This window comes from Chlorocebus sabaeus, chromosome 17 (assembly GCF_047675955.1).
Source record: "Chlorocebus sabaeus isolate Y175 chromosome 17, mChlSab1.0.hap1, whole genome shotgun sequence".
Classification (NCBI taxonomy): Eukaryota; Metazoa; Chordata; class Mammalia; order Primates; family Cercopithecidae; genus Chlorocebus; species Chlorocebus sabaeus.
In genome coordinates, this window is record NC_132920.1 from 28,477,002 (window position 1) to 28,486,986 (window position 9,985).

The window sequence follows — 9,985 nt, forward strand, 5'->3', positions numbered from 1 at the left end:
ACGTGCCAGCATGCCCAGCTAATTTTTGTATTTTTAGTAGAGATAGGGTTTCACCAAGTCGGCCAGGCAGGTTTCCATCTCCTGGCCTCAGGTGATCCACCCACCTCCGCCTCTCAAAGTGCTGGGATTGCAGGCGTGAGCCACCGGGCCCGGGCCAATGTAGGCATATTTTAAAAGGATACATGACAGGCCGGGCGCGGTGGCTCACGCCTGTAATCCCAGCACTTTGAGAGGCTGAGGCGGGCGGATCACGAAGTCAGAATATGGAGACCATCCTGCCTAGGACGGTGAAATCCCGTCTCTACTAAAAATACAAAAACTTAGCCCGGCGCCTGTAGTCCCAGCTTCTAGGGAGGCTGAGGCAGGAGAATGGCGTGAACTAGGGAGGTGGAGCTTGCAGCGAGCCGAGATCGCGCTACTGCACTCCAGCCTGGGCGACAGAGCGAAAATCCGTCTCAAAAAAAAAAAAAAAAAAAAAAAAGAAAAGAAAAAGAAAGAGAAAAAGGATACATGACCTGGGGATACTTTGAGTATTGAGATTAATTAATTTTTAAAGAACATCCAGGCATGGTGGCTCAGGCCTCTAATCCCAACACTGTGGGAGGCTGAGGCAGGCTGATAGCTTGAGACCAGGAGTTTGAGACCAGTTTGGGCAACATGGCAAAATCCAGTGCCTACAAAAAATACAAAAATCAGCTGGGTATGGGGGCACAGCCTGTAGTCCCAGCTACTGGGGAGGCTAAAGGGAGAGTCCCTTGAACATGGAGGCAGAGGCTGCAGTGAGCCGAGATAGCGCCACTGCACTCCACCCTGGGTGACAGAGTGAAACCCTGTTTCAAAAATAAAATAATAACAATAATAATAATAATAAGATTTCAATCCATTAGATAAAAAAGATTGAGTCATTACTAGTAGTAAATAAATTACTGAAGAGGAAAGTGGGGGGACAGGGGACATGTTACTGCACCATGGTATACCAACTAATAAATGTGGAAGAAATGATAAATTTAAAATATCATGATACCAACACAGTAATGATCGATTAAGGCAAAATTCATTGATCAACCCATAAAACTATGAGTAAAACTTTGAGGAAGAATGGAATATTTGCATGTCCTCAAATATTTCCTTACAGATTACATACTAGTTATATGGGGAGGAAATTATGACTTTACATTTAGTTAACATCACCGAAAATGGGGGAAAAAAATCCTTATGCGATGTACTAAAAACACAACATATCTTATATTATATTCTCGCCAAATGTACATAACCTGAATCTAATCCTGAGGAAATATCAGAAAACTCAAACTGAAGGACATTCTACTGACAACTGGCTTGAATTCTTCAAAATCAATGTCATAAAATACAAAAGAAAGGTTGGGAAACCACTTCAGATCAAAGGATACTAAAGAAACAGGAAAGGATATGTTGGAATTCATGGTGAAATTTAGATATAGACTGTATATTAAATAATAGTATTGTACTAATGTTTAATTTTCTGAGTTTGAAAATTAACTGTGGTTTACAAGAGAATGTTCTTTTTCGTAGGAAGTACACATTGAATTACTAGAGATAAAAAATACATGATATATGCAAACTATAAAAAACCGATCGGGAAAAATAAAATGTGTATGTATTTATATTTGTAGAGACAGATAAAGAAAGAAGAATCAATGTGGTAAAATATTTGAAATTGCTAAATCTGTGTAATGAGCGTATGGTAGTTCTTTGTATTACTTTTACAACTTTTCTGTAGGCTTAAAATACTTTCAAACTAAAATTTTTTTTTTTAACTTCTCGCTTCTTACATATTATTTTCCTTCTGCCTTCAAGGGCTGTCACACGGAGAGTAAAGTAGGTGGATACAAAAATAGAAGGGTCAGTACCGCCTGGGGGGATTTAGGTACAGGTAAGGAGGTGAGAAAGTGGAAATCCCAGCTCTTAGAAATGAAAACCCAGGAGCGTGGGTCGCTGACCGTCCTTACCCTCGCCAGCCCCTGGGCCGGCACCGTGGCTGAAATCCAGCATGGATTTCATCTTGGGGACACTGTGGCTCCAGTTCTGAGACTCAAGAAACGACGGATGGAGAGGAGAACGAGGACCACCTGCGAAAAGAGCGCGAGGAGGGAAGCAGGGAAGCGGTGGGGTGCGCACCTGCGGCGGCGGCGGCAAAGGCGGAGGAGGAGCGAAGCGGACGAGCGCCTGAGGCTGCCAGAGGATCTGGGCAGCCCGGGTGCCCATCTCCACTGCGTTTCCTCGGTGTCAGCGATAAGCGAGAGGGCTCATTCCCAGTAGGAGAAGTGAACTGAAAACACTTTCCCGCGAGATCTCTCTCGTTTTGCTTAAGGCAGTCGCGGCATTGAGAATGCCTCGCAGCTCCTTTACTGGCTCAGACACGGGATCACGGGTACTCTTGAGTTTTGGTACAGGCGGGTGGTACTGGTGGCTTCCGAGGAAACGACAGAGAAGTCGCCTATTTCCAATCCCTACTGTTCGCGAAGGGGAGAGTGTTGAACCAGGAAGAGAGACCCTCCTGCTTAAGCCCTTTTGTTATAGGTAGGAGAGTGTGTTCTGTTTTCGTATTTGAGAGAGAGAGAAGGAGAGAGAGAGAGAGAGAGAGAGAGAGAGAGAGAGAGAGAGAGTGTGTGTGTGTGTGTGTGTTTAACTTCTTGAGCTTGGAATATGTCGTGAAAAACAAGAAAGGTCAGGGAGCCTCAGTATATTTTAAACTTAAATTGGTTTTCAGAAGCACTTCTACCTTGTTCCTAAGGAATTCAGGTTGTCCAGATTTCAACCTACCTAGCAGTGCGAAGCTCTATGAATCGAATAACCTAGGCTTTCTTCTACATCAGCAAGCCTCTGAAATTTAGGTTTCTTCCTGGAGAATATCACCCACACTTTGGCAGTGGGCTCCTGCATTGCCTACACCCAACTCTTGGAAGCAAGAAGAGTGGGGAAAGTCAAGGTCTCCACACAAAAGAGTATCCCCACTCGAGATAAGTGGAAATACAAAGCGCTGGTTTAGGTGTGGAAAGGAAGAGACAAATGTGAAAACGCAGAAGGTGGACAGACAGAGAACATCTTCCAAGGAGGAAGAGGAACAGTCTGCTAACAACAAGGAATTCTCTACTTAATGCTGCAAAGATATTTTAATTACATTTTATGCATTAGACTGTGCTTTTTTGTTTGTTTTTGTTTTTTGTTTTTGATGGAGTCTCGTTGTGTCACCAGGCTTGAGTGCAGTGGTGCGATCTCAGCTCACTGTAATCTCCGCTTCCCAGGTTCAAAGGATTCTCCTGCCTCAGCCTCCCCGTAGCTGGAACTACAGGCGCAGCTACCATGCCCAGCTAATTTTTTATTTTCCTGCCTCAGCCTCCCTGGCCACCATGCCCAGCTAATTTTTGTAGTTTTGGTAGAGACGGGTTTCACCCTGGTGGCCAGGATGGTCTTGATCTCTTGACCTCGTGATTTGCCCGACTTGGCCTCCCAAAGTGCTGGGATTACCGGTGTGAGCCACCGCCCCCAGCGACATAGACTGGGTTTTAACAACTTGATCTTAGACCAGAACAATGGGAGAATTAGTGGGGGCTGGAGAGACAGGAGGGTGAATCCCAACCCTGAGGATGGAGAAAGAGTGATTACAGAGTCTTCCTTAGAACTTAGAAACTTCCAAGCTTGGGTTTCAAATTGAGAGGCCAAAATGGCTCGAAAGGGCTCCAGGTATTTTGGCTGGAAATAGTCTCCTGGCTCTAAAGAACCCCTGTGAGTTCTTCTACAGGAAAATCAAAGGCTCTTGGGTGTGATCTCCAGTCATCTAAAATATTGAAGGTCTCAAAGAGATAACAAATTCACTCTCACCCCTGATGTAAGGCAAATATAAACCTCACTGGCTTTCCTAGATGGTCCGAGTTTTTTTTATTGAAAATAGGCAGGGAACCCCGGGAGCAACTCTTTCTCCTTAGCAAACATCTGGCCCTGGGACCTCCTTCTAAAATTTCTAGAGCAGTGCTTCTCAAACTTTAACATCAAAGTCACTTGAGGGCTTATCCAACACGGGCAGCTGGGCCCCACTCTTATCAGTTCTGATTCTGTAGATCTGAGGTTGGGCCTGGAATTTGGCATTCCACTAGTAGCGCCCTAATCCCTCACCCCTTGCTCTCCTGTGCAGCATCCTTTGTGGCAAACATGACACTGTTTCCTTAAAGTGCCTCGAGAGAACCAGTAGATAGCAGGGGGGAAAAAACAAGAAATGAAAAGAAAATATATGGCATGTCTTCATTACCTCTTCAAAAAATGCATCTTAAAACAAACATATGATTGGCCTGGGGGCACACAGGCAATCCTGAGCTAAGCAGGTTTCACAAGACAGTATCCCTCCTGGAAGCTGGTTATGGATATTTTTACTGGATAAAAGAATCAAGAAGTAAGGACATCCCAGCCTGATAGAGTGTTAGACTGGTGGATGGTGACAAACATCATACTCTGTTGCCTCTCAAAGATGCTTTGATTCAACAGCAAACCTACACACAGAGTACAGCAATTTTGGAACATACAGCATTGGAAACCCCTAAAAGGTATCATTAGTGGACAGGATTTCCTGGAAGTTCCCTGGTCATACAATGTAGATGTGATGTGAATGACGAGAAAGAACAAAACAATTTTTGTTTTGTTTTGTTTTTACCTAAGGAAGTGCTCAACACATCTGCGATCTACTCACCTTTTACTCTGCGTCTATTTTCTGTTGTGACAGAAAAACTTTTCCTACTTTTTCATATGAGTCCTCCGTTGGCCGTTAACAGAAGTTTCCAGGCAATGTTTTATTTTAACAAGGAAATGGAATTGTTGAAGAAATACAGGAAAATGAATCAACTGTATGGAATATCAGTACGGAATGTTGATCCATATTGGTTTCTGCTCCTAGCATGTGGAAGGCCTCTAATTCCGCGACAGTCTTCATTCGGTCATTCAGTATCCTTCCACTCCCACCTCAAGCGGCTGGAGAGCCACAGCAGTCGTTGTCTCAGTATTGGATCATACTTGTGGCTGTGCTCTCTGCGCAGGTTGACAGGGAGAGACTGTAGGAGAAATCAGTGGATAGATGCTTTCACTCTGTTCTTTGGCCCAGAAAACAAAACTAATGTAAAAAAAAAGACGACGCTGGGAGCGGTGGCTCACCCCTGTAATCCCAGCATTTTGGGAAACTGTGGCGGGTGGATCACCTGAGGTCTGGAGTTCGAGACCAGCATGGCCAACATGATGTAATCCCGTCTCTACTAAAAATACAAAAATTACCCAGGCGTGATGGCACGCGCCTGTAATCCCAGCTGCTGAGGCAGGAGAATCACTCGAACCCGGGAGGCAGAGGTTGCAGTGAGCGGAGATCGCGCCACTACACTCCAGCCTGGGCTACAGAGAGAGACTCCGTCTCAAAAAAAAAAAAAAAAAAAAAAAAGGCCGCGCGGCGTTTTTCTCCCTTCTTCTTCTTTGTCTTTCCTTCTCTTTAATCATAGTACAAAGTGAGAGCGAATGTGAACTGCCCGTGGATGTGCAGTCTTTTGTTTAGGTTCAAGAGGCCCTGTTGGGATCCCATTCTTTCTTCCTCATTTCTTTTTCACCTTCCTTCGGCTGTGGCAATCGCCTTCGGTGACGTCGAAGCTCACAGCATAGAGATTGGTTATAAATGGAGGCAACCCATTGGGTTACGTCTTTACTCTCTATATGTGCAGAAATAGGATAGAAAAAGGTGCAGAGGCAGAAGTCTACGTTGCTTGAGAATTCGGAGTCTAACTTGCTTGAGAATTAGGTTTGAACACTGCCATAGCAAAACCAACGTTTGGAGGTGCTGGGGATCGAACCCGGGGCCTCATGCATGCAAAGCATGCGCTCTACCACTGAGCTACACCCCCTTCCTGAAAAACCTTGTTGTAATAATTTTCAGGAGGTAGCTTTCTTTTTCTGAGTATTATGGAGCGTCTGCAGCGGCTGTGAGTAGAAGATCCTCGGTACTACTAGGGGATATAAATTATTTAGAATACTGTATACGACATGAAATGGAAGGCGCCTGTAATCCCAGCTACTGAGGCAGGAGAATCCTTGAACCCGGGAGGCGGAGGTTGCAGTGAGCCGAGATCGTGCCACTGCACTCCAGCCTGGGCGCCTGAGGAAAACTCAATCTCAAAAAAAAAAAAAAAAAGAAATCACTTCCTAGGTTTAAGACTTTAAATAATTTATTTAATGTCAGCGCTTCATGGAAGACTTCAGTGGAATATGAAACCAAAGGAGAGAGTGATGCATATATACATGCATATATATATATATATACGTATATACACACACGTGTGTGTGTGTGTGTGTATTACCTTTATCGGATTTTCAACAGCAAAAAATTGGAGTTCTATACACCCTTCTGGTATTGGCATGCAAGTGTTGTATAAGGGTTGTATTAGCTGGGCGCTGTGGCTAACGTCTGTAATCCCAGCCCTTTGGGAGGCGAGGCTGGGGGATCACCTGAGGTCGGGAGTTTGAGACCAGCCTAACCAACACGGAGAAAGTCCGTCTGTACTAAAAATACAAAATTAGCCAGGCGTGGTGGTGCCTGCCTGTAATCCCAGCTATTCAGGAGGCTGAGGCGGGAGAATCGCTTGAACCCAGGAGGTGGAGGTTGCAGTGAGCCGAGTTCGCTCCATTGCACTCCATCCTGGACAACAAGAGTGAAACTCCGAGAAAAAATAAATAAATAAATAAAAATAAGAGTTCTATTAGTAAAACTAAAACTGAAAAAAGAAACCTGCCGAAACCCGGGATTGAACCAGGGACCTTTAGATCTTCAGTCTAACGCTCTCCCAACTGAGCTATTTCGGCTGCTTTGAGCCTATTCTTTTAGCTATTTCTTCAAAATATAAAACTGTCATTTGTGGGGTCAGTATATCTTCCAGTTCTGTTGTCTTCAATATCCCCTGTCATTCACTCACCCCTTCACCCCCAAAATATGGATTCTGCTCCAATTTATATCTGAAAATAGGACCCAGTTTTAAGGACAATGAATGGGTTAGCAAAAGCCGGGGAAAGAAAAGGCAAAGATGAAGAATAGGGCAAAGCAATGAGGAGAGAACTATTTCTCTTACTGTCTCCTGTCTCTGAAGAGGAGGAGGAAGAAAAAGTTGAAAAACAACAGGAATTAAGTCAGTGGCAAGACCAGCCAGTGCCATTGATGACCAGGCCTGAGGTTAAAAGATTAAACCCCCACTCTAACCACATGTGCTCTCAATCTATCACGACCCTTTCATGTGGAACCCCTTGGAGCTGTAAGCCCTTGAAAACTCCAGGAACTCTGTTTTTGGGGAGCTCGGCTCTTAAGACGAGTCTGCCAATGCTCCCAGTGGAATAAAAACCTCTTCCTTTTTAATCCAGTGTCTGAGGAATTTTGTCTGTGGCTCGTCCTGCTACATTTGTTGGTTTCCTGACCGGGAATCGAGGTGATTAACACGCGGTCAAGGCAGCCCTTTAGGCCACTTAGGCCTGCCCTGTGGAACGTCCCTGCGGGAGACTCTGGCCAGCTTGAGCGACGGGGATCCTGAGAGCGCTCCCGGGTAGGCAATTGCCTGGATGGAATGCCTCCTCACAGCAGTGCACAGCAGGCCCCATAGAGAATCAACACAGTGGCTGAACATGGGGAAGGAACTGGCCCTTTAAGTCTGGACATCTGAAATGTGGTAAGACTGGTCTTTGGAACTTGCCCACTCCATTTGAGTGGAAGCGTGGCCTGATCACCAGATCACCCACGGCTTGCCTGAGCCGGCACTTTGGCTTTGACTTGACTTGAATTGCTTGATACTTTGGATTTGGTTTTGACCTAGCTTGGATTTCTAGATACTCTGATTTTGGTTTTGATTCTGGTTTGGTGTAAACTAAAAGAGTGTGTGTGTGTGCCCTTTTTACCCGCTCTTTGTTCTGTGGTGTGCGTGTGGTGTGAGTGTGGTGTTTTGTCTCGTGGAAACATGGGTCAGACACAAAGAAAGCCCACTCCACTAGGAACTATGTTGCAAAATTTCAAGGAAGGATTTAGTGGAGACTATGGGGTTACTATGACACCAGGAAAACTTAGAACTTTGTGTGAAATAGATTGGCCAACATTAGAAGTGGGTTGGCCATCAGAAAGAAGTTTGGACAGGTCCCTTGTTTCTAAAGTATGGCACAGGGTAACTGGTAAGGCAGGATACTCAGACCAGTTCCCATACATAGATACTTGGTTACAGCTGGTGCTAGAACCCCCACGGTGGCTAAGAGGGCAGGCAGCAGCAGTCCTAGTAGCAAAGAGAAAGATAACCAAGGAAGGATCCCACTCCACCTGCCAAGGGAAATCAACTCCTGAAGCTCTGTTCGACCCAACATCAGAAGATCCATTGCAGGAGTTGGCACCAGTGATCCCAGTGATGCCCTCCCCTTACCAGGGAGAGAGGCTCCCCACTCTTGAGCCCACAGTGCTTGCCCCTCTGCAAAACATACATATCCCTAGGCCACCCAGAGTAGACAAGAGAGGAGGTGAAGACTTGGAAGAAACCCCTCCCTTGGCTTGGTTTACGACCCAAAATTGGGATACAAATGCCCCTGAAAGAGCAGCGGTATACTGGGATAGATGAGGACGGTCACATGGTGGAGAGGCATGTTTTTGTGTACCAGCCCTTCACCTCTGCTGACCTTCTCAACTGGTACCCTGTCCTATACTGAAAAGCCACAAGCTCTAATTGATTTGCTCCAAACTATTATCCAGACCCACAACCCCACCTGGGCTGATTGCTACCAGTTGCTCACCTTCCTCTTTAACACAGATGAAAGGCGGAGAGTGCTCCAAGCAGCAACTAAGAGGCTGATTACCAAAACCCCCAAGAGTATGTAAAGACCTAGTTACCAGGAACCAACTGACCCCAGTGGGACCCAAATGAAAGAGAGGATGTGGAAAGGCTAAACCAATACAGGGAAGCTCTCTTGGAAGGATTAAAGAGGGGAGCCCAGAGGGCCACAAACATTAATGAAGTCTCTGAAGTCGTTCAGGGAATAGAAGAAAGTCCAGCACAATTCTATCAGAGACTGTGTGAGGCCCATCGTATATATACTCCCTTTGATCCCGATAGCCCTGAAAATCAGCGCATGATTAACATGGCTTTAGTTAGTCAAAGCGCAGAAGACATTAGAGGAAAACTGCAGAAACAGGCTGGCTTTGCAGCGATGAATACATCACAGTTATTAGAAATAGCTAACCAGGTGTTAGTAAACAGGGATGCAGTAAGCCATAAGGAAAACTGCAAAGAGGATGAACGTCAGGCCTGGCGAAATGCTGACCTGTTAGCTGCAGCAATCAGAGGGGTCCCCCCAAAGAGGCAAGGCAAGCGGGGGCCTGGGAAAGAAACTCAGCCTGGCTGTCAGCGTTTGCAGCGTAACAGGTGTGCTTATTGTAAAGAAATAGGACATTGGAAGAACAAATGCCCTTATCTAAAAGGAAAACAAGGTGACTCAGAGCAGGAGGCCCCAGACAAGGAGGAAGGGGCCCTGCTCAACCTGGCAAAAGGGTTATTGGACTGAGGGGGACTGGGCTCAAGTGCCCCCAAAGAGCCTATGGTCAGGATGACAGTCGAGGGTAAAGACATTGATTTTCTTGTTGATACCGGTGCTGAACATTTGGTAGTAACTGCCCCATTTGCCCCCTTATCCAAAAAGACTATTGACAATCGGAGCCATAGGGGTTTCAGCAAAGCAAGCTTTCTGCTTGCACCGGACTTGTACTGTAGGAGGACATAAAGTGATTCATCAGTTTTTGTACATGCCTGACTGTTCCTTGCTCTTGTTGGGAAGGGACTTGCCTAGCAAGCTGACAGCCACCATCTCTTTTACAGAGCATGGCTATTTGTTGCTAAAGTTACCTGGAACAGGAGTCACTATGACCCTTACAGTCCCCTGAGAGGAGGAATGGAGACTTTTCTTAACT

General features: G+C 45.6%; 2 non-coding genes across 2 annotated transcripts; both read right to left on the minus strand.

The window, feature by feature from the left end:
• Positions 1-5,837: 5,837 nt before the first annotated feature.
• On the minus strand, positions 5,838-5,909 carry TRNAA-UGC (transfer RNA alanine (anticodon UGC)). Its single transcript has one exon. It is a non-coding gene; the product is annotated as a tRNA-Ala (tRNA).
• An 882-nt stretch (positions 5,910-6,791) lies between these two features.
• On the minus strand, positions 6,792-6,864 carry TRNAF-GAA (transfer RNA phenylalanine (anticodon GAA)). Its single transcript has one exon. It is a non-coding gene; the product is annotated as a tRNA-Phe (tRNA).
• Positions 6,865-9,985: the final 3,121 nt, after the last annotated feature.